The following is a 27807-nucleotide window of genomic DNA, read 5'->3' as shown; positions in this document are numbered from 1 at the left end:
ACTTTTTTTTTATATATATAATTTTAAATGTGCATTGTAAATACTGATAGAAGGAGGCTGCAAGCTAAGCCGACAGCATTTATAGTTCCAGCTTTAAAGACGAACTGCCTGCAGGAAGTAATAACGAGCAGGGCTGCCCGGAGCAGCTGCCCGTGAAGGACTGCAGCGGCGGCAGTGACGGCGTCGGGCAGCGCACCCCGGGCACGGCTCGGAAGCGGGCACTGCTCCGCTGCCCCCGGCATCGCCCGGCCCCATCCAGGCCTGGCCGGCTGCCTCCCAAAGGGCTGCCGAGAGCAGCCAGGAGCCTGCTGCTGAGTACGTGGAGAGGAAATCCTAAACTTCATCGGAGGCATAGACCGAGGAGCCTGTGCTTATGCGCGAGCTCTCTCCCTTCTTTCCGGTACGTTAGCTGTATTGCACTAATTATATACGTGAGAGAGGCGTGCTGGATGAAGTTTAATTAGGAATGAGCTGCTTCATCATGTAAACCCGGAGTGCAGCGCAGTTTGCTCAGCCTGGATCGCCGCCAGCACCTGCGGGAGCACCCAGGCAGCGGGAAGGGGCTGGGAGCAGGGAGCAGATGCCTCCTCCAGAGCCGCAAGCCTCGAGGAAGGGCTTGAATTACAAAGGAAGGGAAGGGGCTGAGCTTCCCTCCCCCCCACCTCCCGTCACAAAGGGCAATAGTCAGTTTACTTTAATAATCCCACTATCAGCTGCAGAGGAAGTCTCGCAGTCCGGGAGTCTGCAAGCAGCTCGGAGCCAGCTGGGTAGCACGGGGCGAGCCGTGGCCGAGGGAGGGCACCGCCGAGGATGGACTCGCGCTGCTCGCCAGGGAGCTGACTTTCCCAGGGATCCCAGAACTGCTTTTCTATCCCGATCTTATTTTTCGATCCTGTGAAGGCTTTGGTAAGTGTCCAGTAGCTTTTCGCTTACCTTTCATTTCTGTGGTCACTAGGACTTGCCAAATTGCAATGGAACTGCAGTGGCGAAGCATTTCCCGCACCTTCGTGAGCTTGCTCTGGAAGTGGATGATCCAGATTTGAAAAGCTGGACCTTTAAAATCTTTTGAATTCATACACTGCTTTAAAAAAAAAGCCAGGAAGCAGATATGGAGAAAACAGACTTGCCAGTGCATTGTTCCAGCTGGTGGGGACTGCTGGGGCTGCGGCATCGTGCAGTGTGTTGGATTTTTGAACGTTGGACTGCTCTGAGCAGAGCTCTCCCGAGGTCTGTCGGTCGGTTCAGCCGTGCAGATGTTTGTGCTGCTTCCTGTGAAAGCTGCCGGTGGGGGTTGAGGCAGCTGCGCCTGCAGCCAACCTCTGCATTCAATCAGCCGCCAAGGAGCGGCGCGTTCAGCGCCTTCTCTGGATGCTCGTGGGGAGAGAGAAAGATGCAGGAATCGAGTGGTAAAGTGGTTTGCTCGCATGGCGTTTGCTCTGGGCCCTGAAACTTGTGGAAGCACGGCGTGCAGCAGGCAATTCCCTCACGCCCGCAGGGAGGGCAGCAGGCAGCGGGACCACGGCGTTGCGTACAGGATTAACGTTTTTTTCAAAGAGAATGTAGAAGTTCTGTATGACTGCAAAAAAAAAAGAATCGGCCATGGACTAGGGCAGGGTGTGTTTGCAAGCAGTCCCGGGTGTGTGTAGGCGGCTGTGTACGTGGTGAGAGTACCGGATAGCTAACTTTAAAGGGAGATGTATGAAATCTTATGTAATTTATGAAACCAAGCGTCCTTTCCCGATGTCCGTGCTGTGAGCCTGAAAAGGCTAACCCTGAAATGATTTTAAAGCTGTCTTTGTTAGTCATCCTTTCTGCAATTTGTTTCTTTTCACGTTCCGTTTTGAGTAAAAGGAGCCAGGCTGGTTTCTCTCCCCTCTCCACTCCTCCTCTATTGTTAGGCTCTCCCAGCTTCCCCTACAATTGTCCAGCTCTGCTCTTTTCTGAGCCTGGCAGAAAAGGATTTTGTTGAAAAGGAAAGAAAGTATTTCAGAGTAAAGTCTGGCAAGCATTTGTGTCCTCATTAGGCTCCAGGCACACTTCCTCCCTCCCATCTCTTTTTCCCTACAAGTAGCAGGGTGACAAGCATTGCTTGCGATGCCTTCAGCGGCAGCAGAACTCCCCCTTACCCTTTGGACCGCTCGCTGTTCGATAAACTCAGCAAATAATAATCGCAGCTAGAAAACGAAGCATGTTACGTACCCCAAGGAGCAGGTACCTGTAACTGTGGCAGTGAATTTGGTAAGACAGCCTCAGTCAGCGCCCGGGGCTGGAGGCAGGGACGCTGAGCATCCTCCCGAGGCAGGGTCGGGCAGTGCGGCTGCAGGACGGGCGTGAGGAAAGCGATGTGCAGCGAGGGGGAAAGGTCAAGATGCGTCTGTGTTTGTCCTCATTAAATCGTAGCTTAATGTAGCAGACCGTAATTAACGGTCATGCTAATGCTCAGAGGTAAGCCGATACGATTCTCCTCGCTTCCTTTTGATTCCCAGCCATCGTTTCGGTCTTCTTCCTCTGACGAGCACAGATGGAGCAGGGTTGGGGCTGGCTGTGCTTTGGGGGCTCCCAGCCCGCAGCACCACGGCCCTGCGGCACGCTGACACCCCGCGCTGCCCCCACGCCACGGCCGGGCTCCTGGCACCGCCACGCCGCGGGTAGCAGGGGAGGCCCTGGGCATGACGGCCGTGCCTGCAGAAGGGGGCTGCCGCGGGGTGGTAAAACCAACACAGACTCCTGTGAGGCTGAGCCGCCTCCTGGGCCTCGTTAGCGACAATATTAGCACAGGAAGATGTGAACGGAGCGGGTGAATAGCGGCGCTGTAGGCAACGGGGAGCCTCAGATCTGGGGGGAGCGGGGCCCGGCGAGCCCCCGTGTGTGGTGCTCCGCTGGCCACAGCCCTCGCGTGTCTGGCCTCTCGTCACAGCAGCTCACCGGGCCTTTGTGGCCCTAGGGTGCGTATTTGGGAAGCCGGGAACGTAGTGAGTGGGATGAGAAAGCACTCAGTAGTTTTGTGAGCTTCCTTCTGCTGAAAGTGACAGGAAAAACACCTTTTCACATTTAAAAGGCTCCCTCAGCTCCCCTGGGTGTTGTACAGAAACACCCCCCTTCTCTGCTTCTCTTCGGCTTTCACCGTTTGAGACCTGCAATTTGATGACAGATTTAATAATATACGACAGAATTGTCATTTGTGCTGGGAAGAGCTATTCAAAGGAAAGTTGTATCACCTGGGATAACAAAACGTAAAGCCAATGACTTGTTCAATCCCAGTTTTAGATGCTCGAGACCCAATTTTTCAGACTTGTTGGGCACAGATGTCTGCTGGAGTCGAGTTAAATACCGGGCCTAAGCTGCCGGGTTCTCCACTTAGGGACTGTACTGGCATATTTAGGCTTATTCATTCCTCACAGCTGAAGACCTGTTCCAGGAGGCTCTCCCTGGCTCAGGAGGTGCTCGGTGCCTGGCTGGGAGCGCAGTGGGGAGAGGGGCCGCGCTGCCTGCTGCCTGGGAAGGAGCAGGATGCAGGTTGGGCTGCAGCCGGTAGGTTTACAGCAAAGACAATAAAACCAAGAACTAGGCCGATAAATGGTAAAAGGGCTTTAACAAAGCCTCTGAGCAGTTGGTCATATCCTGCAGCGTGATTGACTAAGGTGCGGGTGGGAATGGTCCCGACGGTAGTGCACATGCTGCGGCTGTCCCGCGGGAGCGAGCAGAGCTCCAGTGGAGAGGCTCAGCTCAACCTTTCCACCACTTGCAGGACTGGTCTCCACAGAACAGAACGTTTTCCAGCGATTGCTGTCCCAACAGCACGTTTCCCATCTTCCAGTCCCTCCCTGCAAGTCAGAGCACGGCCAGCTGCACGCCTTAGCAAATTCTCTGGTGAGGATGCTGGGGCCTGGGAAAGCGATACGAAGAGCACATACAAAGTGCTGAGAGCAGCAGTCAGGGCCTGATGAGCCTGTGGTCCTCAGCACGGCTTGTAAAGGTGGGCAGGAGCAGAGCGAGGGCATTCAGATACATGGAACCTGCCAAGGGAGAGAAAGGCGGATTGCCTGCAGCGCGGGAGCAGGGCTCTCCCAGGCAGGGCACAGAGCAGATGCCTACCTCTGTTAGCCGGGCCCTCGTTTCTGTGTGTAGACGGCCACAGACTTGGCCGTGGGGAGCTCCTGAGGCGGGCGTCCTGACATTGCAGCTTCTTTGGGGAGCAGCTGGAAGCTGGGGAGGGCTCCAAGGAGCGCCTGGAGCAGGGCTACTGCAGTGCCGCAGCGTGCAGCCGGCTGAGGCAACTGCGCCGAGCGAGCGCTGACACCTCGGAGCGGCTGGGTGTGTGCCTGGGTGCGTGTGTGTGTGTGTGTGCCTCTGTGTGTGTGCAGGCAGTCAGATACTGAGCCTGTGGCCTTGGTTCATCGGGGCTCCCCCAGTCAGATGGCATCAGTGGCTCGGGCTGCTTGCGCTCCGCTGGCAGTCCCCAGGTAGCTCTGCAGGACGCCTGCAGCACGAGGCAGCCTTCGCCAGCATGCCCCCTCGGCCAGGACAACATCAATAAAAATGAGAATTTATGAGCTCTGTCATGTACAGCAAGCAAAGTGTCTTGCAACAAATTAATCACTGATTGCAATGCAGTGCTGACTGGGAGCTTTCTGGTTCTCTCCTGGCATCGTTGCAAGGTTGTTAGTTACAAAACAAGTCTGATAAAGAGACCCTTGACTGCCAGCGCTTCTGTGTGCTGCTATCTGCTCACCAAACGTGAGGCAGTGTTAGCCCAAAAGGTGTTTTTACTGCTCAAGTTGCCCCAGCTTTACTCAGCAGAATGTACCAGCACCATCTCTGTGCTTGTTGCTTCCTGTCCAGTAATTTTGGGATCACATCACAGTCTGCTTCCAGGTGGGGCTGAGGAGCTGGACGCTGCCAGTGTCTGCTGGAGGCTGGAGGACCAAACTGCACAGGAGCTCCTCTTTGGGCTTTAGTGAGAGGTTCCTGGGGACCAAAAGACCATTGCCTTAAGCTCTGTTTCTTCATTTCCATGTTTACAGAGCAGCACCAAAGCGGGGCTCAGCTCTACTCCCGGCTTTTAAAGCACTCCCAGGTCCTTTAAAGGGACTGTGCAACAGCAAAATGAGTTAAAAATGGCTCTTGGCTCCTGCACTGATGGCATTGTCAAGTCAGCTGACATCCTTTTCCCTGAGCTCTAGATAGCATCCTCCGGCTTTCTGTATGAAATCGTGTTCACCTGTCTGCGTGTGTGCAGAGACAGCTGTACGTGTATGTGCCTGACTTCTCAAATGTGAAGTATGGAGGGCATTGTGCGGTGGGAGCACAAAAACCTTGGTATAATTCAGACCTCGGTTAGCAGTATTTAGTAAGGAGATCTCAAAGCCTTTTTCAGACACGACCCCGCAGCAGCGTGCGCCTTCCTAGCAAGCAGGGAGAGGGCAGAGCAGCGGGCGGGTGCTTGGTGGGGGCACGGGGAGAGCCGACCGAGGCTCCTGAGCACGGCCGGCTTTGGAGTCGGGCGCCGGCTCCGGGTTCCCCTGCTAGGCTGCTTCCCTTTCCCACCGGGAGAGGTTTTGCCCATTGTTCTCTAATTTGAGCAGACAGGAAAAAACCCGACTTTGAATTCTGTTGCCTTCCCTCTCCCCACAGCTGCTGCGAGCAATTGTCCCAGTGTTCCTATCCAGAGCCGCGCTCTTTGTTTTCCTCAGGGTGGCTCTGCGAGGTTATTGTTTTTGCAGTCATTTTATTCCTCCCTGACTGAGACTAGACCATTGTTTCCTCTTGACTCATGTCACCTGTTGGTGGCCTCTTCCTGCCCGGCACATGAGCACGGAGCAGGGTGGGAGATGGAGGCGGTGGCAGGACCTCGGTGCTGACGAATGCTCGCGCGTTACAGCAGCCCCGCCAGACACCCCGCAGAGCAGGGAGCAGAGCTGCAGGGTTGGAGCCACGTGTTCTGCTGGCTGTCAGGGACACGTGCAAAGAGACCGGGGACAGGGAGATCTGCAGGGCACGTTGCCATGTGTTTGGGATGTTTCGCCCCTGGGCACAGCAGACTTGCATCAGCTGGTCCCATCCTGGCGGGTTTGCTCACAGCTGCTGTGCCCGGAGATCCTGCGAGCACACACATCTCCTGCAGGCAGGTCCTGAGCACACACATCTCCTGCAGGCGGGTGCTGAGCACACACATCACCTGCAGGCGGGTGCTGAGCACACACATCACCTGCAGGCAGGTCCCGAGCACCACGTCAGACCCACCAGTCTTCGAGGCGTTGTCTCGAATGCTCGCTGGGTCCGTGGAACGAGCTGCCAGCAGATTTGTTTTCGCTACAGGCTCCGTTTGGTTCATCAAGCTTGTCACTTACTGTTGGTTTCTCCCTCCCCTTCCTATGTTCTTTTTTAAGAGTGCTCCCACAGCAGAGCTCGGAGGCTCGCTGTCGCTTTGCCCATGGTGGGTGCTGGCGGGTGACCCGGCCCCTCCGCACGGCGCGGAGCCCCTCCAGCGCCGTTAGTGCTGATGGCAATTGCCCAGGCATCGCAGAGGGAGGAGGGCGTCCTGCATCTCCGATGGAACATCGACATGAAATTTCATCACCTAGGTTGCAGGAAAAATAAACTGTGGCTGGACTTAAAACACAGCGGTGAGGAGGAGTAAGGGAGAGAGCCTTTTATGAGCATTGAGAATATTTGTAGCTAAGCAACCAACATCAGCAGAAAGAATAAATCAAAAGTTTCAGGGCTCTGCCTGCCTGCCTTCAAGGGTCAGGAACTATATTTTCCCTCTGTTAACAAGATTGCCTTCCTCTGAAACATCAGCTATTAGCTACTGCTGGAGGCAGCATACCATATTAGATAGACCAGAGGCTTGTTCTGGGATGCTGTGCTGGAAACGTAAATGAAAGGACAGACGATAAGCATCTTGCCAAAGGCCATCAAGTGAGTCAGGCTTCCCGGTCGCTCGCAGGAAAATGCTTTTGGAAGAGTAATGTCAAATACATATAAAATATTTTCTAAATATTCTCGTGTAAGATCTCCCAACAACTCTTGGAAGTAGCAGCTATAGACTGCTCCCGTTTTGCAGATGGCAGAAGTTAAGTGACTGGATGACTGCGGTGGTTTAGGTTTGAAATGGTGACTCTCTGCAGCTTTGCTCGTTCGATGTCTCCATGCGGTTCCTGTTGCTTTGGGGCACTGATCCCAGCTGCTGTGATTGCAACACGGATCCGAGGCCTAGCAGTTAAAGTCACTGGGCTTCATTTTCTGAGTATTGGGCAGTGCTCTTCACCGGCTTGCACCAGAAAACCTAGAAGCGTGACATTTTACTTTAAAATATGTTTTATTTATAGAGGAATTTTCTCAGAAATGCCAATGGGAATGGCAGCAAATCAAATCCCAGCAGCAGTTTCTCAATGGAACTTCTTTTTTTAAATACCATCTTGTAACCTCAGGATATTTTCCATCTCTGCCTCTTTCCTCGTGCTTAGTCAAGAGCCAGCTAGAGATGATGCTGCGATCTTTACCCTGCCTGTCAGCCTCTGCATGCGGGGAAATCCCCTCGGAGAGCTCCAGAGCCCAGCTGCTGGAGCCCTGAGCCCTGCCACGCACACCGCTGCCGTCGGTCCTGGCCCTAAATAGAGATAGCCCTGATCGAGAGCCCCAGAGACCTCTGAGCCTCCACAGACACTCAAGTCGGCATTAATTATAAGGCTGAGTATATTAAGGCCAGATCTCCTGGTATTTATAGGGAGCTGTATTCCTACACCAGATTTATTATTTCAATGGGAGGAATGAACTGTAACACAGGTAACCTGTGTGCTCGTGGCCTTGAGGAGCCCTCCTTGTCCCGCTGGGGTGTCCGGGCGCTGTGCTGGTCGGTACCGCCGCCGAGGGGCTGTGCCCGAGCACTCGGGGAGGTCTCAGCGCGAGGACGCTGCGTGCTGGCTGTGGGCACCGCTTCAAAGGCATTCAGCCCCAAATACACCTTTGTAAATACAAGGTTCTCTTCCTTGGCTCGGGGGAAAATTGTGTGATTTTGGTTTTCTTTTTCTTTTCTTTCTTTTTTTTAAGCAAAAAAGTCTTGGAATATTTAAAGACTATTTGGTTCCTCACTATACTGATTGGTTCCTCACTCAATACTGATAGAGCTGCAAGGCTGGCCAGTGGTGGCTGGGGTTACTGAGCTGTGAAAGGCACTTGGCTGTTTGGGGCAGGGGGTGTTTGTGCCCGTTAGCACCGGGGCTCGCGGGAGCTCAGCCGGCTGCGGGGTCCGTTTGGGCCCGGTCCCACCGCCGGGCTCGGAGCGGCAGCGCGAGCTGCAGGGATGAAGTGGCTGCTGGCTGTGTTTGGCTATAAGGCTGTGCCGCCACCACAGCAAACGATTTTGGGGGCCATCGTTAGCGTTAACATTCCTTCAGGATGTGTTTTATTTTTCACGGTAGTGAAACTGTCACTTTTGGAAGTCAGGCAAACACGTTTTGAAGCGGCACCAACTATTTGGAAAGAAAAAAAATGCGTTGGCGGGTGTGAGCAAGGTGTCCTGGAAAGAGAAGGTGCAGCTGGCGTTAATGGCCTTCTGCTCTGGAGCTGCATCACCCTGGCTGGCTCCCCCTTATCCCAGCCCCCAGCTCTTTCAGAGCACTGCCCAGCGCCCTGAGGCACCAGCTGAGTTTCTGAAATGCTTCCACAAGCACAGATAAGCACAAACAGTTGAAAATCAAATCCTCCAGCGCTCCCAGCCCTTTCCCCACCCGCAGTGCCTAGTGGGGAGCAGCAGGGAGAGCCGGGACGTGGTGCAGGGGCTCCGTTTAATGCACGCGTTTTAGCTTTCCTGTTACATTTGATAGGCTTTTTTGTCCCTTGTCCACTCGACAGTATTTATTCTGTTGGCTCCTCTCCGTTTTTGGTCGCCTGTACGTCTCTTTCTGCAGGGAAAGCAGAGGGGACACCAACCATCACCACACACGGACTACTCTGGTGACTTCTAAGTTGAGTAGTTTTCATCCTGGTGGTGCCCCCACGGTAACTGGTGTCGTTTAATAATTCGTTCCTTGAGTTACAGCCAGGCATGTGGGGCAGCCCCAGCCTGCTGTTGCTATGTGCTGAGCAAACCTGTGCCTAAAAGACAGCTCTCTGTGGGGAAGGGTCTCAGGAGGTTAAAGAAAAACGCAGAGCGGTGAGGGACTGGGTGCCGTTCCCAGCAGAAGCAGCACTGGGCTGCTCAGACGCGCTGAGCTGGGCCGGCTTCGCTGAGACACCCCCATGCAGCTCCCTGAAGCCAGGGCCCTTCACGTGGGCTGCGGGGCCGGGGGGGCTGCACTAGGGCTGGGTCTTGGGAAGCTGGGGTCTGGGGCCACCGGGGCCACTGCCACGCGGGGAGAGTGCCGGGCAAGGGTGCTGGTCAGTGCCGGGAAGGTGCCGTTCAGCGCTTCTTGTAGCGTGGTTTCTGCGTCTCCTTCTGTGCCTTGTAAGTCCCTCTTTTTCATTATGGTACCACTTTATTTTCTCTTCCAAAAATCGCACCCTCTTGTCTTTAGTTTAATTTTTACATTTAATGAAACAGCCCTGTAATTAAATGTTCTTCCACAATTCCCTGGGCAGAGCATCTCATGACAAAAAGCACCAATTTTATTATTATTACTAATGCAGAGTAATGAAACACTGGAATCCTTATCAGGTGTAATTCAGGGGATTAATCATTTCAGTTAGCAGGAAAAGTTAGCTCCAGCATTTCCACCGGACCGATCTGATCGCTGTCCTCTCGCGTTCTTCACTTCATTCAGATCTTGCAGCTCCGTTGTTCTGGCCGAGAGCATCCAGCGCGTGTCATTGCATATACGTTAGTATGAGCGTCTGTGTGTTAGCACAGCGTGCCTGGATATATTTGGTTTTCTGGTTCACTGGGCAAACAGTTAGCAATAAACTAAATACTGAGAAAGCTAAAAGAGAATACTAGACTTCCGCTGTCTGTGAGGGCTGGCTCGGCGAACCCACCGAGCACCTCACAAAGAAAAGCAGACCGAGCCCTAAAAAGCTCTGAACTTGCTGAAATGTTCTCATGGAGAAATGTTTTTGCTTCTTCAATTTGAAGTACAAAAAAAGCAACTGAGTCTGAATCAGTCTGACAATCCCTCGCTTCCTTCTGACTTGGCCAGGCCACCAGGTCGGACGCTCTCCTTTCCTTTCCTGCCTCCTGCCCCAGGCTGGCCTTGTTAATTATTTCCAGACTCAGCTGAAGGCGGAGGAAGCCGCCCGGGCAGATGTGCGCCACCTGGGCGCTAAGAACAAGGTTTCCCAAAGCCTGGACAGGTTCGGCTCCCAGCGCGGTGGTTTGGACATTGAGCCATCGTCAGACGAGGTCAGCGGGGTATCAGAGTCCGTGCCTGCTGCATCTCCTGCCCCGGGGCGCCTGAGCCTGGGCAAGCGAGTGGCAACTGTGGGCTGCCAGCAGCCAGAGACGTGCCTGCGTGAGACGAGCCTCTCCTGCTGCCGGCAGTGCTGCACCGAGTGAGAGGGCAGAAGCCAAAGTCCTTTGGGAAACCAGAAACCAGTGTAAAGGTTAAAAGCAGCCATTGTTTGGTATTTGGAAGCTTCACATATAAAATTGCACGTCTCTGGCAGAGGACATCTGCAGCAGATGCAGACAGCCAGGGCATGTATTCAGCGCCTCCCCAGGGAAGCAGCAGGAGTAGGAGGTGTGACTTGCAGAACCGACCCCACTCACTGCACCCCAAACCTGTGCATCCCCGAGCTGTGGGAAACTGTAAGCCCACAAACAGCACGGAGACAGGCATGGCACCAGATGAGTCGTCCCAGAGGAGGACTTGGGAGACCTGTGCTCTGGCTCACGGCCGTGCCCGTGCTGGACACGAAGCTGCAGGCGAGTGCGTGCCCCCAGCGCCCTGCGCCCCGTGGGGCCGCGCGGCTCCTTCGCCCGTACCTGAGCAGCAAGGCCTCCTCTCGGCGGCCGTTCCTTGGTAAACGCGGTGCCTTTTGCTTCGCAGTCCTCTCCCCTCCTGCTTGCAGTAGCCAGGGAATGGCAATTGCCCTGGTCTCACGGTGCAGCCAGTGCTGCAGCCGGGGTTAAACTCCCTTCTCTGTGACGTGGCCAGCTGGCCGGCAAGGCTCGGTGCTGGTGCTCAGCTCTCCTGAGTAACACGCGAGGGGGCCTGCTGCCCAGGGAGGCACTCGGGAACAGTAAAGGTGCGGGTGTGTTTGGGGCAGCTCTGACAGTGGAAGAGGAAGTTCGGCTGGGAGGAGGAGGACAGACGGTTTGGGCTTGTTAGGCTGCATGTGGCCAGCTGAAACGTTCCTTCCTTCTGAACATCCTTCATCCCCGCTTTGATCTGAGCCATGCTTTTTCCTGGAAGACTTCCAACATTCTTGGCGTAGCTACGAAGCTCCCTTTTTATCCCTTGTGCAAGCCACATCCCTCAAATTTAGGAAAGACGCTGTGATGATGAGGTGGGACTGTTGTGTGTAAAGTCGGTGCTGGATAAACATGTTTGACTTCTTCAGACGTTCTTGATCTCTCTTTGTTCCTAGAACAAGCACAGCGCAGGCTCCTGCATTCATCTGGTAGCTTGACTCAGTGCAACGTGGAAAATCTTCCCTATAAAGGCTTCAAGCTGCGTTGTGAGTCCAGGTGGTCTTTGTCCAATAAGTTGAGAACTTTTGTGACCATCATTTCCAGAGTGACACGCCAGACAGATTCACATGGCTGGAGCAGACCGGGAAGCAGTACTGGGATGGGAAGGATGCCAGGAGCCAAGGTGCATTCATACAGCTCTGGAGCCGCAGCTCGGCTGTCTCTGGCTTAGGCAGCAGGCTGACAGAGAGAGCCCCAAGGTGGCTAGCGGGATAATGAAGTTGCTTTTAGGAAGGACAACAGAAAAAATGCCTTGCACCTTGCTCCTTCTTAGTAGGCTCAGAAGCAAAAGAAAAGAAGGCTTCTTTCTCTAGAGGTGAACAGTAACTTCGCTTTCCTACAGCAGCAGCAGCCTGACGCTAGATAAGTAGCTGTGAGATGATTCATAAAAAACTAATTTATAATTTGCCAGAATATAATCCTATTTGATCAGTGTTATTCAGTTCCTCTTTCTTTTAAAATTCAGTGCACTTAACTGTTCTACGAGGGTTTATGAATGTTTAAAAATTGCTTTGTGGTCCCTAAAGTAATTTGACAAGTCTGACAGCTATTGATTAAAAACCTGAAATTATTCAGACTGTAGGATGACTTGGGGGATTAGATAGAAAGTTTTTTCAAATGTGAAAGGAAATAAGATGTTGGAAAGTAAATATGTTCTTGAATGTTTTTGAAAAATCCATTACAACTGTGAAATTAAATTGAAATGAGATACTTCGTGTGGAGATGAAGGAACTAAATGCTGGCTTTACTATTTAGGCACGGGGCAGAGCTCCCCATCCCAGGGCCGGCACATGTTTCCCTGGATGACGCAGGTGAGCGGGCTCTGGCCCAGCTCACATCTCAGGGACCTGGGGAGCCCCTGGCACAGGTCAGCGTCCGGCCAGGCCCAGGCAGCTCCTGCCGTGCAGTTGTGCACCGCGAGGCCAGGCAGCGGGCAGGGGAGGCTGTGGGGCTGGCAGGAACGTGGCTGTTGCTGTCTGATGCGTACGCTGCTGCCCGACTGCATCCTGCCTCCGAGCCTCCTGGCTCATCCTGGTTTGCACAGCTCGGGCAAGGGCTGCCAGGGTAGCTGGGAGCAGCCGCTACGCCGGATTCCTCCGCCTCAACTTGTCCTTCTTCTCCAGACCTCTGGGAAGGATATCCAAGACTGGCTGTGCCGTCTCTGGACATGCCAGAGAGGTTCTGCTAGGAAATATTAGACCAGCCAGGCCATATTGCACATGACCAGAAGGGACCTCGTCGTTCAGCAGGTCCAGACCTGATCCCTTCGTGACAACCACGTTTTAGAATATCCTTCATAAACATATTTCCTCCCTGTTAACATCACTGAGGTTTTCTTCCCCATTCTCCCTCCCTCTGGCAGGCTAATCTCAAATCTCACTTCTCTCGTGGTTAAAAGCCCTCTTCTAATTGTCAGTCTGAATCTCCTCACAGCCAGTTTTAGCCACTTGTTTTACCAGTGCTGCTCTGCAGCTTGAACAGCTCTCATCTTCCTCACATACTCCCTCTGCAGGCCGGGTACGACCCCCATGCGCCGTGTCCCCTGCTCCCGTCTCAGAGCCAGGACTCAGGTTGGTCACACAGGGCTGTGCAGGCTGGGGGGACGGTCCATAGCCAAACACCCCCAGGACTCAAGAGGTGAGAAGTAGCAGCGGGGCAGCTGGGTTTGTGGAGCAGACACAGGTTTGTCTGCTGCCTGTGCTGTGGGAGAGCGCTCCTTCCCCGAGCCCTGGGCACAGAACCCCTCCGTGCAGGCCTCCTCCACACAGCCCCTGTGGCCACCTTGCCGCATAAGGGCTTGCTGCTGGTATTGGTTACACGTCTGAGTGATTCTGTCCACGCAGAAAATAAAGTGTTTGTAAGGTGATTCACTTCCCCGGACTGAGCCGTGGATTGGTGGATGAGGATTGTCTTTCTTGCTAGTGGCGCGACTGCTGTTAAGTAACAGCAGGTCCTCTGGTGGGGCATCCTCCACGGGACAACGTCAGCAGCCCGTGTGTGTGGGCACGTGTGTGCATTGATGTCACCTCATGGTACTTAGCAAGGTGGATAATATTCAGTGATGAAGGAACTGAGACGTGAGGAAATGAAGTGAAGCAGGCAAGAAATAGGGATTCACGCCCTCAGCATTGTATTTCTAACCTTTGTAGTCAGGATTATCCACGAGGCATTGGGGCCTACTGTTAGAATTTCTTCAATGGCTTCAGAGTGAAGAAAAGGATTTTGCATCGTTCTTAGGATTACTTCGCTTCAGGTAAATAGTGTTAAAGTTTAGCGAGGTCAGTAATAGCCTGCTGACGTGCCTTGGCATTGTGCTTCTCAGAAATTCTGTGCTTGGAAGATGAGAAAATGGTGCGGCTTTTGCTTGTGCCAGGAATCTGTGATTCTCAGAAGTTAACGTACAGTTTTTGTCGTGGTACCAAAGCAGGGTGGCCGGTCCCATCCGAGTCTGACTGGTAGGACACATCTTTGGAGGTAGCATGCTCTTGATGTGCATTCGCCGAAATTCCCAGCAACAGTTCTGTCATTGAAGTGGGATCTGGCCCTACATTTCCATATTCCTGATCTGTGAGAAAAGGTTACAGAGGCAGGAAGAAGGGAAGAACTGCTGAGCTGTCATCTTCAGCTCCAGCTCATCCGTGTCCTCAGAAGGTTATACCAAAGCAACAAGAAACGCCTTTGGCTGCAACGTGGAGATACTGACCAAGCAGCTCCCAGCGTGCTGCCTTGGCCTGCTTCCCCCAGCCAGGGCCCACACGGCCCCTGCTCAGCTCCAGCAATTCTCCGTTTTGCTGGGATCCATGTAACCACGTGCTCAAAGGCCGTAGTTAGGGGAGCCTGCGTGGTACTGCCCGGAGCTGGTGCTTGGTGTCACAGGACTGCGCGTGGTATTTTAGACCCTTGTACTATAGACATGGAGCTCAGGTATATTTCAGTGACAATATTAAGCTTAAAAGAGATGAGTGGAAAGAAAGGAGACCTTCAAATGTAGCTACTGCCAGAAAATACCAGGCATCACCTACTTGTCGTTGTGCAGCAGATGGGAATTATCCACAACCCCCAAACTCCAAAGCAAAGGAGTAGTAACACTGACCCCAGGCGCACTTTGAACTTAGCTACCTCTGATTAATTAAGTTTTTCTTTCCTTGAGCCTGATCTAGGTCTTATGCTCAGAAGGAAGGATTTAAGTTAAGAAACTGTTGAGAAATTGAAGGGCAGTTCTCATCCCCTCTCCCATCTCATCCCCTTCACTGCCACATGCGCACACACGTGTGCAATAGGAGGCTTGATGCCAAAAAGTCAGTCTCCGAAGGGATTCCTGCCCCAGGATTCTTGCCGTTCCCCCTGCAGGGGCACTGCTTTCCTTGTCAGCAGGATCTTCCTTCCTGCCAAGCCTGAAGTGACAGTGGGGTATCGCAAACTCTATTTGCTAACGCTGGCGTAGGTCTCCGGGCAGTGTGGAAGGTGTAAGAGCAATTCTGCATCCACATGGAAAGGAGGAGGGGTTCTGTGCAGCTGTCGGGTATCTTTAATTAATTCATTTAACGACTGAGCTTGCCAGGATGTTTAAAACCCATCGGTGTCAGGGCTGAGGCACAGGGCTGCCTGCCAGGGCCCCAGGTTTGGAGAACTGCTGCTGCGCTCCTGACAGGGGCTGGGAACGAAGGTGGGACGTGGCTGGGTCTGTAGCTCTTGGGGCCTGCACAACAGCCCTGAGACTTCACAGCCCTGTTAATGGCTGTAGTGATTACAGGAGGAGCTCATTAACATGCCGGTATTTACAGCCTACTGCATGGGCAGGAAAATGTTGAATAAAACATAAAGAAACCAGAGTAGGTGCGATGAAAACAGTGGCTTTAGAGGTTTGGGTTGTCCTTGCGACGACTTGCCTCGTCCGGCAGGCGCTCTGCCTGCAGACAGCACGGTCCGGGCAGCGGGGCACCCTGCAGCACCCTGCTGCTGGCACCAGGGGCCCCGTGCCTCCCCCGCTGGTGTCACTGCTGCCTGTCACTGCTGCCTGTGTCATCCTCTGCCTGTCACTGCCTGTGTCACCACTGCCTGTCACCGCCGCCTGTGCCACAGACGAGCGACAGCGCTCAGAAGCGCCTGTCCCCACCTGGGCTGCGATGACACCGGCTGAGCTGAGAGCGGCTCCGTGGGCACCCTGATGCCTTTGCACAGAAGTCGGCCAGTGTGTGGGCACAGCGTTTTGTAGCCCAGGTGACAGCTTGGTGACTGCTGACTGCCACTTGCAATGTTATTTCCACTTCGTAATGAACAGGGCCATAGTATAAATCACGCTGCTGTGGCAGACAGATACCGGCTTTAAAATATCTGCTCTGGTGTGATTGGTGATAAGGAGAAGTGCAAAGATGAGGCAAAATGGCTCGGTTTCATTTTTTCCTTCACTTCCTTGACATTTGGCAACCACAATAGAATCGTTACAAGGAGTTTTGCAGAATGTAGCTGGGAATACGTTTGCTACCACCAAGCAACACGAAGCTGCTTGTGTCCTGGAAAGCCATTCAACCACCGCTGTCCCAATTCGATTGCTGCGTTGGAGTGCTCCTGCCCAGCGCTGGTGCTACAGCCCAGTAAACCGTCAAGGACCTAGAGGGGTGGAGGTTTTACTTGTGCAGTCAGATCTGAAAGAAATTGTCAGAAATGCTGCTGTTGATCCCTTACTCAGAATTCTTTAACCCACTTTTTGAAGGAGAAACAATTGTTTACAGTAATGAGGGAGTGTGATTTGACTGAAGGATGTACAATAATCTGCCCCGAATCTGCTCTGCTGAATTGTACCAAATTAACTTATTTCTCTATATTTGTTCATATTCAAAGCATAAATAATTTAGCATTTTCTCTCTCTCTGTGAATGTGAGAAGCACGCTTGCTGATTTCAGATCAGATGGAGAAGTGATGTTTATTACTCTGATGTTGGGGAATGATTGTTGCATATTAAATATCACCATAAATAAAACTCTGTAGCTGTGTTCCCGCTTGTGGGATCGGCATGTGGCTCTCTCCTAACGCATCTGATCTGCGGGACTCAAAGCTTTTCTGTGACGAAGGCAGAGGCTTTGCTTGCCCAGTGAGGCAGGGCACGAGTGCCCGCCGCATTTCCCCGCGTGCCCCGGCTGCCCGGTGTCCCCGGCTCCGCCGCAGCCCCCTCAGCCTCCAGCTGCTCACGGAAAATAACCGGCGCTTGATAGAAATGCTCAGGGGCTGAAGCTGTGTGACAAAGCAAATACCAGAAGAAGTAAAGCAAACCTCATTAAAATAAAGTGGCTGGCAGATAAGGCAAATGTTCAGCGTACCTTTTAAAAGCAATATTTCTTTTCTTCATTTTATCTTGCTAGTGCCTTTAAAAACTGCCTGGAAATATGTTATAGTGATTGCCAAAGTAGCTGGAGCTTTTAGCATCCTCACAACGAGTAGTGAAGATCTCTGACTTTGGTAGGTCTATTTCAAAGTCTGGGGCACATCCTGTGCAGCAGGTGAATATCGGGGCCATGCCTGTTGTTCCCATTTATAATTAAATTTTCTCTGAAGTGTGGCACAAGTACTGCAGCATTCTGCAGGAGCAGGCCCAGACGCTGAGCTGGGCAGTAGTAGTTTGCAGTGTTTTGGTCTGTTCGCTGCTGGGCCTGTGCACAGGATTCTGGTCAGGCGCCTTGCTGAACTCTGGCTTGTCACCCAGCGCCGTTCTCAAGCTTCTCCGCTAGAATTCACTGGCACAGAGAGAAATTCTTGTACATTTTACCTAACACACTTGCCAGAATAAAGGGAGCAAGGCACTGCTTGGCAATGGTGAAAAGCAAGGGAGAAAGAGCGAGCTTTGTCCACGAGCCATTCGCAAGCCAAGGCAGCCCCGCTAGGTCACATTCCTGTTCCCTCAGCCTTGGCATGGCTCGCCTCTTTTTACTGGAGTCCAGTGATCCCAGTGTTTCCAAACTCGTTGTAGTGTTTGCAGCAAGCTGGGATGGTCTCCGAGAAACAGTTTATCTGGATCTCATTTAGAGCAAGTCAGCGCCACTGCGGCGCGGCTCTGAGAGCCTCCACAGGGCTGAGCTGCGCGGAGATCTGCGGGGACGGGCTCTGCGCCCGCGCCCGCCTGGAGGACCCCTGGGTGGCCCCGAGGTGCCCCAATGAAGCCAGTGCTGCTGGACAGACGTGAATCAGAAATGGTTCAAACCCCTTCCTTTGCTGGAGCACACCCATTTTGCTTGGTTAGTATTCTAGCAGCAGAGCTATTAACAATTTTGGTGTCTATTCTCATTTCTCACGTACGTATAAAGTCTCTGTTGATGTTTAGCTTGACAGGCCAGGCTGCAGTTATGATGCCAAAAATCTCGAAACTGTCATGGAGTGAGGCAAGGATAAAGGAAGAAAACAACTCAGATAAAAGAGCTATGGCCTCAGAAATGCAGTCTGTGGCACACTTCCCAATCCTCAGAGAGACTTACTAATTTGCATCGTGGAAGTCTTTATGGTGCACAACTCGAGCGGCTTTCTGGCTCCACTTGGGATCTCGTTGGCTTTCAGAGGAAGCTGCTTTCGCACTTCTACACTCAAAGGCATTTAAAAGCATTTTTGTTCCTTAAATTATAAGTGGTGCTGTAAGGGAAGGCACATATCAAAGGTAGGCCAAGATTGTACTCAGCGATTGCACATCAGCCTAGCGGAGGTTTTAATGGCTTGCTCCAAACAATAGTGCTCAGACTTAGATTAAACATTAAGTCCTTTGCTGCGTCCTTGGGGCTTTCTGTCTGAGCAGGAAGACGGCCCCAGTTAGGCTCTGACTAATGGTACGTCGCAGCCGCGCGCTTGGAAGGCGCGTTTGAGTTCCCTCCCTGAGTTTCCTTCCAGTTCTGTTTTCCTTTTGACAAGACAATTACATTGCTCGTTACTACAATAAAAACATAAGGGGGGTAAAATGATTCATCTTTCCAAGCAGTTTTGCTAAAGAGTATCATTAATTAGACATCGGGAGGAATGTGTATGCTTTGGAAACTGTACTTTGTCCGAGACGGTGGACTTCTCGAGAGCCTGCATCCTTTTCCCCCGGGAGGGCTCAGATGTCGCCCAGTGCTAGTGCCCGGGGTTCCTGACTGGGGGCACAAAGTCGGTGTTTGCCCTGGCACCGCCGCCCCCTGGGGCCGCTCGATGGGGGCTGGCAGACGCGCGAGGCTGCCCCGGCCTCGGCTCTCCCTCGCGGAGGCTGGGCTGAAGCCTGCTGGCAGCGCACTGCCATGGGAGCCCCTGCTGCTGGCTGCCCGTCTGGGAACCGCCTGCTGCCGGGGCTGGGGGGACGCTTCCCACCAGCTCTGATCTCGTTCTTAGAAAAATAAAATAAAAATAAAGTTGTATCCAGGCTCTTGCAAACATGGATGTGTGCGTTGTGGGCGCTTCAGAGGGGAGGTGCTGGGCAGCTTCTCCAAATTTGTCTGTCTGCTGCGGGGCAGCTGCTGGTGCAGCTGGTTGTTGCAGAAGTCTGTGGGTCGGAGGGTGCAGAGGGTTGAACCCGTCCCTGTGTACCAGGCGTGATCGGTTTGGATTATCCTTGTTTTCCCCCTCCAAATAACCAGCCACCCAGAGCCTCATGGGTTGTGCATTTCTAAGTGTCCAGAGAAGTGAAGAAATGGTGGAACATTTTTCTCACTTGGCAATTGTTTTAATTTCTCTGCAGTCTGCATTGTATCAGTGCTCTCCCCGTCCCACCCCTCTGCTGCGGGATATGCCCAGCAATTGGAGTTGTTGTCCTCGCGCTCTGTAAATGGGATATGACCAGAGGTTATGGAGTGACTCAGTCACCGAATGTGGTCAGTTACTCATAAACAGCCAGGATCTGTCCGGGTAATTCGTGTTGACAAGCTGATGATTTCCTAATGGGAAGAGAGCCCTGACACCGCAGGCATGCGCACAGCCTTGCAGCCAGGGCCTGGCGTGCATCGCGCTCCACGTGACCCCTCCTGCGAGAGCAGCCCTCCGTGCGCGTGCCTGGCTTCCTGAGGCCAGCGGCGCTGGTGTCGGGCTGGGGGATGAAGTCAGGGAGCGACAAACAGCACAGACAGTGAGAATTCTAGGGGCTGATAATGGGAAATGGAGCTTTTCGCCTCTAGCTCACCAGTTTGCAGGCAGTCAGGGCTGAGACAGCCGGTCGCGGCTTTGGGGAGCCCTGGGGCACCGGCGCTGCCCCAGCTCCCCATGGCCGAGTCCCGCGTCGCCTGCGGTCCCGTGGCAGAGGCGCCTGCAGATGGCCGGGGTTTCATCCTCTCGAGGGAAGGCGACACGGTGCAAGCCCTGGCCACACAGCATGTACATTTTAAATGGCTCCGGTTGTTTCGTGAAGCCATTTTAGGTGTCTGTGCTGCTTGTGCAGGCCTGGTGACTGCAGGGGCTGGCAGCTCTTGTGCGTGATGGCAAGCAAGAAGCGGTTGTGACTGGTTGGGCCGGGCTGGACTTTGCTTCCCGGTGTTTACAGTGCCATTGCTCATTTGGGAACCAAGCTGCAGCTTTCGGTTTTGATCTGCTGAAATGGTATATAAAGACATTCAGGCTCTTGCCGGCAGGGAGAGGTGGCACGGCCGAGCAGCTGGCTGCTGCCGGAGCGAGGTGAGTCCTGCCCACCCCGGCTCACTGCCCACCCGGCACCCACCCCGGCTCACTGCCCACCTGGCACCCACCCCGGCTCGCCACCTGCCCCGCACCCCCTGGCTCCTTGCTCCTGTGCTGGGCCACTGCACGTGGGAGCGAAGGGTGGGCTCCAGCATGTGCCGGGGCTTCTCCCTGCCCCTGCCCTTCCCCGTGCCAGGGGATGTTGCGGGAGCCGCCTTGCTTTGGGGAGCTCTGGGGTTCCTCTAGCAAGCTTTCCGTTTAATCCCTTTGCCCGTGCTCCCTTCTAAGTGTGTAACGGGCAAGACAAAAGGTGGATGGAACGAGGAGGGGAAGCGGCAGGCGCTGGGCGCAGGGCGCTGGGCACTTGGTACTGGGAAGCAACGTGCGGAGCTGGACCCCAGAGTTCAGCCTCGTGCTTTGGGCCATTTTGGTTTAACCTTGCCGTAGCATTATTCAGATGTGAGTTGTCAGTGCTGGAAAGGCTTGCTTGTGTTCACTTTCTGCGTGCCCTGCCTGCCCGCGCTTGGAGCCGCCAGCAGCGCCTGCGCCGTGCAGCCCAGCCGTGGCCGAGCGCTGCGGGGAGCAGCTGCTGCAGCCCTACACCGGCACGTGTCAGCCGCCTCCCGCGCGGAGCACTGCCTGATTTAGTGATTTACCCCCTGGGATACCAGAGTAAAAGGCTGCTGGCAGCCTGCTGGTGGGAGCCTGGCACCTTTGCAACCCAGCGTAGCGGAGACGACGAGGCTGGGGTAGGGGCTCTCCGGCCCATCGCGCCCCCTGCTCCTTCTCTTTGTCTCCTCCTGTGTCCCGTCCCAAGAGGGACAGTGCCCTTCGGGGGCCATCGGCCGCGTGTGCCCCCGGACACACGTCCCCCCGAAACGGGGTCTGGGTTTAGCTGTGGCGGTGTAATCCGGGGCAGCCTCGTGAGCTCAGGGGCAGATTGCAATTCCGTTAATGAGAGCATACGCTGGCCCCGTCCATTCCCAGGGATTTGAGCTAAGCCTAGCATCTGTCATGGGAAGAAAAAGCGGTTTTGTGGCACTGGCACAGCGGTGGTTCAGGGGATGGGCAGTGGGGCAGGGAGGGCTCCTGGCTGCTAGAAAAACTACGTGCGGAAATCAGCATTTTAAGGAATTAAATTCAACAACAAAATCCAAACTCTAATTTTCCATATCAAAATTTAAGGCTAGAAATGTTTTGAATATTCTTGGAGGAAAGTGAAGTAGGAATTTCTGTTTTCTGCTGCGCAGCTGTAACCCCCCGGAGCTGGGGAACCACAACGCAAAGCCATGGCAGGGAGTGGAAAAGGCAGGAGTCAGGACTGTGGGCAGGGAGCAGATCCCAGGCTGGATGCGCAGGAAAAGATGTGTCCGTGCAGCTCCATTCCTTTTAACTCCACCTGGTTCCACCAGCTCAGGCTCTCGGTGCCGTGTCCAGCTGGCTTTGACTCCTCGTGTTAACAGCCCAGGCCAATGCCCCAAGGGGCAGGCTGACACCTGAAGAACGAAGTAAAACCGCAGGTGAGACAAGGCACAGTTCTACCTCAAAGGAGTGAGCTGAGGCCAAGCCAAGTTGTGGGGAGCCCTGTGCTGACCCTGAATACCTGCCCCAAAGGAAAATCCTCCCAGATTCGGTCTCTGTAAAAATCCTGCGCTGGCACAACTATCCCCATAAAATACAGCCGTTTTTGCAAGGAAGATGAGCTGGTGTTTCATTTGGTTAATAACTGAGGCAAGTTAATCCTGTTCAGGCAAGGATGAAACCAGTTTCAGTGCATCTGTGTCAGTGCTTTGCATCTGTCTAACTAGATAGATTTAAAATAACTTGGTTATAAAAGGAAATTGTTTCCACCGTGCAGCTACTGAACCAGGGATCAGACCTGTCTTTTTCCTGCCTGTTCCCAGCCTGCAGCTTGAAGCTCTTGGTCAAGTTGCCTGTGTAGAGGAGGATGGAGCTATTATTTGTATACCAGACAGGGCTGCTCACAGAGCACATTCAAGAATCTCTTCATGTCTCATCCAAGAGGTGATAAGAAGTGTTTCTGGTCAGCAAGATCGACTGGGTCTAATTTCATCCCTTTGAGAGAAATGCAGTAATCAGAAGTTAGGAAAACAAATGTTGGTGTTCTCGGCTTGAAGCTCGTACGTTGATAATGGCAATTAGGGGTTGTTAAACTCGTTAGCTTTTGCTATCACACAACTCTTTAAAAAGACAGCTGAGACCAAACTGAGATTTCAGCTTTCATCTCTCCAAGGGAAGATGAGATCCCTACAGCCCTGTCTGCTCTCTGGGCTGGGGGGCAAATTGGAGCCGACGAGTGTCACTGGGAACGCGGCCCGGGACTGAACCTCTCCAGCTGCGGTGCTGGCCCTGCAGCCCCTGCTCCTCCAGGCTGGCAGCCCGGCTCCAGGTGTCCCTCCCCTGGTTAGGCAGGAGCTCCTGGCCCCGGTCAGGCAGGAGCAGGGGCACGGTGCTCTTCCCAGCCTGAGGAAAGGGGAGGCTGGAGGTCCGCAGCCCCCCGAGCGAGTGGTCAGCAGCAGCAGAGCTGCCGTGCTGCTTGGTGCCTGCTGCTAATGGCGTTACTCAGCCAGGTTTGTGCTTCTGCAGAGACTTTGTGCTTCTGAGGTGTGGTTTGGATGTGCAAAACTTGCTGCCCCGTGGCTGGCTTTGTCCCGCAGGCACCAAAAGGCACGTTTTAGGGAGACATTCACGCTCACAAACGCATGTAGAGCCTTCAGTGCGCTCACCTGGGCTTTGATGAGAGCCAGGTCTCCCTTCCCTGGGGAGTGCCGTCCTGACTGCGTTCTGAAATCGCAAGCCGCGACTCACTCGCGGTAGAACAGGCTGTGTTCCCATCTGCGGGGAGCCAGACCCTGTCCTCGCCCCTGTCTGACCGCGACCTCAGGGGCACGACAGCCTCCGCAGGTTCTCTGGTGTGCCAGCCCGCGTCCTCCGCTGGGGCAGGCAGGGTGGTGGCACCGCGCCTGTGCGAAACTCAGCCTCTTTTCCAGTCTGCACATGTTCTAGGAATCACTGCGATACTTCATCCGCTCCTGCTACGCAGAGATTTATATGAAATCATTTCCATTCCATTGAAATAATTTTCGGAGATTAATCTTTTAGGGTATTAGCATTGATTCCTGCGTGTACGTGCCCTCCGGTCTGCATCCAGGGAGAGCTGCATTGTTTGAGGGGGAGGCAAGCTCGCTTGTCCTAATTTATTGAAAAAAGTAATTTTAGCTTTAAAATGGGGCTGTCATTTATGTACCCCACTCAATCTGTTCTTCACTCCTGAGTCTTGGCTCTGACCTTTTCCATATCTTAAACCCTCTGGGCCGTACTCTGTGTTCAGCAGTTAAACTCTGGGGAGGGAGCAGCAGGTGTGGGGTGTGGATAAGGACCGCATGCACGCTTGGCTCCGTTCTTATCCACGTACCCCTGGCAGGCGGCGGCTGTCATTTCATTTAGGGCAGTGCCAGGATTGGACTTCTTAGGAGTTTTTCACAGTGTATAAGTTCTAATAACAATTTTTACATCAGCTCTGGAAGTAGCGGCCCCTGGCATCGCGTGAAGCACACAGTAATGACACTTGCACTTGTAAAGGAGAGCTGGGGAGCTGATGCAGTGCACCGCAGCGTGCCACAGGGTGACTGCTCGGGGAGCCTGGAGCGGCAGGGACGGGGCTGGCCACGGCAGGACCGCACCGCTCGGCCCTGGGAGCGGGGTCAGCGTGAGCCAACACAGAAATGTGCAGAGACCAGGGAAAAATACTGAGGGGGTCTTTTCAAATATCTGTCCTTTTCCTACCTGCGTGTCTGGGGGTAGATGGGGACTGCAGTCAGGACTTGCAAGCGTCCTGGTGCCCAGGGCTTTTTCCGGGCTCATAGCTGCGTCCTGCATCTGTGCCTGCAGAACAACCCTGGCACCCCAGCACTGCTGCTGCCCTCGGCCTTCTTGCTGCTTTCCAAATTCCTGCTATGTGCAGAAGCTGTGTACAAGAGGGCAAAAACATCCTGTGTCTTCCAAGGGCTCCTGTCCCCTGGAAGGTGCCAGAGGCGGAGGAGAGCAGGGGAGAGTGCTTGTGCTCCTGGAATGGATTGCCTGCAGTTACTGCTCTGAAAGCCCTAGAAAAATCACCAGCTTCATCAGCGTGAATCTCTCATTCCATCTGAAAAGAAGGCTCCTATGAGAAGGATGTGTTTTATATCCCTAAAAGACACTAACATCTATCTGGCTAGAGGGCAGATAGCAATTGGAAGAAATTAGCTTTATATCCTGGTGCCATCTCTGGATAAAATACACACAACCAAAACAAACTTTAAAGTGCTTTGAGTTTTTTTTTAAAGGAAGAGTTCAGCAGTAACAGAAGAGCATTGTCCTAACTTTTTATTATTATTATTATAACCTTGTCATTGATTGAATTTTGGTTTATAAGAACATCATTTTGTTAAAAACATTATTCAGTCTCTGAAGTCAGTTATCACCTGTTAACCCGAGCCTTTTATATACGCCGATATTGTTAGACAGAAGGACAAATCAAAATAAAATACTGTTTAGATGCTAAGACATGTATTTGCGTTTGCCAGGCTCGAAGTTGTATGCTGCTGGCACCTCTATGTAGTTTAGATTTGAAATTCAGAACTTGACTCCTGCAAATGTTCTTGGCTCAAATTGTCGTCGAATGTTAAGTAGTGTCTCTGAAGCGAGACTAATAGCACAAAATGATATTGAATGTTTGCAGGAATGGGACTTCACACAAAGATTTTTATAAATCTTCTGCTAATAACAATGTTACATTTTACATAAAACCTCCAAAAAAGATGAGTGGCATCTCAGTAAAGGCAGATTTCCTGTTTATCGGTATTAAATTCCTAAGTCTAGCGCTTGTTCAGGAGAGCAGAAAAGGAAAGCTAATTGCAAGCAGGAATAGAAATTGGCCAGTCCAGATCCACTGTCTAGCCGCTATGAAATACGGAGTAAAAGGCAGCATTAGTCAGAGGTTAAATATTCCTTCGGTGTAAATATTATTTGATACGGAGCCTGATTTTTCAGAAATGCTAGACATCGATTCTGCCGAGTTTTGTGAACGTCAAGCACATTTTAATAAAGCAGGTGAAGAAATCTTTTAATAATCTATCAGCTTAATTTTGCCATTGTTCCCGTTATCTGCAGTGCTTGGGTTATTTGTGCCCTTCAGCTTCACATTAACTTTTTGCCAAAACTGAGCTGAAGGACAAAGTAAACGCGGACGCAGTCAAGGTTGCGGGCGGCTCGGTCGTGCTTCTGCAGCGCTCGGCAGCTCCTGTACGGCCGTGCGGCTTGATAGGGGAACACCAGGTGTCCCGCGAGCTGATTTAATGGTACCTGCAGTGAGCTCTGTGCGTTGCTCGGTGGTGCCACGGGCTGTAGTAGGCGCACTGAAAAGTTTTTCAGCAGAGGTACACGATAATAATTATCCCCAGCCCCAACACTTGAGCAGCAACCCAGTGACAAGAAGCCAGCTGTGCAATTACACATCTTAAAATGTTAATTATGCTTAAATGTGGGGTTGTTCGAACTTTCTCAAAAAGTGTTTTCTAAGACATTGACAGGCTTTTAACTGTAAATTTGGAGTAAAACTGGGTGATCACAATGCCTTCCATTTCTTAATCTTCAGGGTTGTTAGGGAATTTGGCTTTCCTGAGTGAAAGACAGCATGATCACAGAGAACCGGCTTCAGAGCCAAAAAAAGAGAGAGATCCCTGCGTTTAATAGCTCAAAAAGGTAAACGCAGCAGGAGGCTGGAGACGTCGCTGCACAGAGCTGGGGCAGCGCCTGGTGCGAGCCCTCCCTGCCCGGCTGGGTGGCCAGGAGGAGCCACAGAAGGGAAAGGGACCCGAGAAGGCAAATAATAGTCACTGGGGCTAGCTGTGACCAAAAAACTAATAACCCACGGAAGGCACTGTTTTATGCACCCTCTGAGGGAGCACTGTGATTTCCTTCAACAAATGCCATTTCTTAAACAGCGTGGGTGGAGGCTGGAGTGCCAGAAATAACACAAGGTGCGAACGCAGAGAAGGGGGAGAGGTCAGATGCAGCGCTCCAGGCAGGATGCAGACATCCGTGAGCACGATAACGGCTCCCAGCGTGCTGGTCACCCTCTGAACGCAGCCACCGTTGGGGGATCAGCGGTGTGCAGGGAGCCCCCCCCCCCCCCCCCGTGTGGATGAAGTTTGGTTTAAGGCAGCTGGGATAAAGCCTGGCTTTGAATGGAAGCAGCCGAGGCTTTGACATCCAGGCTTGGTTTTGGTGTTAGAAATGCTCACAGCAGCAGCCCTTAAGCTGCCTGGCCCTCTTGGGCAGGGGAAGCAGCAGCTGGCTGTAAGGTTTTGCTGCTGCACCTCCCAGCCTCACAGGCGTGCTCAGCCAGGAGGCCGGGGAGGGCGAGGGAATCAGTGCCCTGTGCGGTACAGACAGCAGCTCCCAGGAGCCGTGCGTTTCGGGCATCAGCCCAAACACGGCGCGATCAGTGGGGCAGCCCGCGGGGGCACAGGCACGGCAGCACGTTACCTCTGGGAAGGAGACCCTTGTGTTTCGCGGAGGTGAGAGTGCAGGGAATGAACGTGCAGCAGGACGGCCACCACAGGGCTCCCAGGGCTCTGGGCTCCTGCGCGACTTCGTCTCGATGCCCGGGTGTGTGCAGACAGCGACCGGGCGGAATTCCAGGCCCGGCACACCGGAGTTCGACCGGCGCTTCCCAGCGCCCAGCACCCGTGGGCCAGCCCTCGCTGCCCTCCCCCCTGGCCGCCTGGCAGCGGCGTGGGGCCGTGCGGGGCCCCTACCTCAGCTGGCGTTCCCAGCGCATCTGGCTGCCTGCTGAAGGCAGGCCGAACGCACGCGTGCGTTGCGTTCAGTGCGTCCTTCCAGCTTGTCCTAATAATGTGTCTGAACGTGCAGAGGGAATGATTCCTGCGCTGGGGTGCAGAGAGGAGCCGGGTTCTCTCTCTTCCTGCTAACTTTGGTCTGCTCCGCTCTCCACCCAGTGCAAGCGCGAGGGCTCGTTCCAAAGTTCACATTCTGCATTTTTATGCCGTGCCAGAAAGATAAAACGCTTGGTAAAACTGTAACTTGACCTTAACGCTTCGCTGCAGCGAGGGAGATAAGGTGCTGAAGGAAACCTGGGGAGCAGAGCCCGGTGCTCACCGATGGCGGCGGCGAAGGGCTGATGGCTCCGCGGCGAGGACCCCAGGGCCCTGCTCGGGAGCTGCGGGTGAGCCCGGCTCACGGCGCGGAGCAGCCGGGGGCTGCTGAGCGGGTTTGGTCTGGCACGTCCCGAATTTCTGCTCTGCCACACAAGGGACCCCTGTGCTGCTGCTGCTGCTGCTGCAGATTTGAGAACGAAAAGATTGACTGAAGCTGCCCGTTATTATTTTTGGCTACTCCAGCAATGTATCAAAAACCTGACGCTGGGTTGGTGCTGGTGCCCTACTTTATAGAAGCCCTGAAAAGCAGATCGAGGACAGCGAGCTTCTCTTTGTGCATGGCATCTGCCAGCAAACGGTGAGAAAGCTTCAAACCGC

General features: G+C 53.4%; 1 protein-coding gene across 11 annotated transcripts in view; it reads left to right on the top strand.

Moving 5' to 3' along the window:
• DAB2IP (DAB2 interacting protein) overlaps nt 1–27807 on the top strand; it is a 238113-nt gene that overhangs the window by 159590 nt on the left and 50716 nt on the right. Inside the window, exons 1-2 of one of the 11 annotated variants that reach the window (XM_035555505.2) lie at nt 24–400; nt 714–906. The exons of the other annotated variants lie outside the window; for them this stretch is intronic. The gene's annotated coding sequence lies outside the window, so the exon portion shown is untranslated. Of the gene's footprint in view, nt 1–23; nt 401–713; nt 907–27807 lie in introns of those variants that run through there. 11 annotated transcript variants of the gene reach the window in all.

This window comes from Cygnus atratus, chromosome 19 (assembly GCF_013377495.2).
Source record: "Cygnus atratus isolate AKBS03 ecotype Queensland, Australia chromosome 19, CAtr_DNAZoo_HiC_assembly, whole genome shotgun sequence".
Lineage (NCBI taxonomy): Eukaryota > Metazoa > Chordata > Aves > Anseriformes > Anatidae > Cygnus > Cygnus atratus.
The sequence above is the reverse complement of the archived record's forward strand: the minus strand, read 5'-3'. Positions and strand labels throughout refer to the sequence as shown.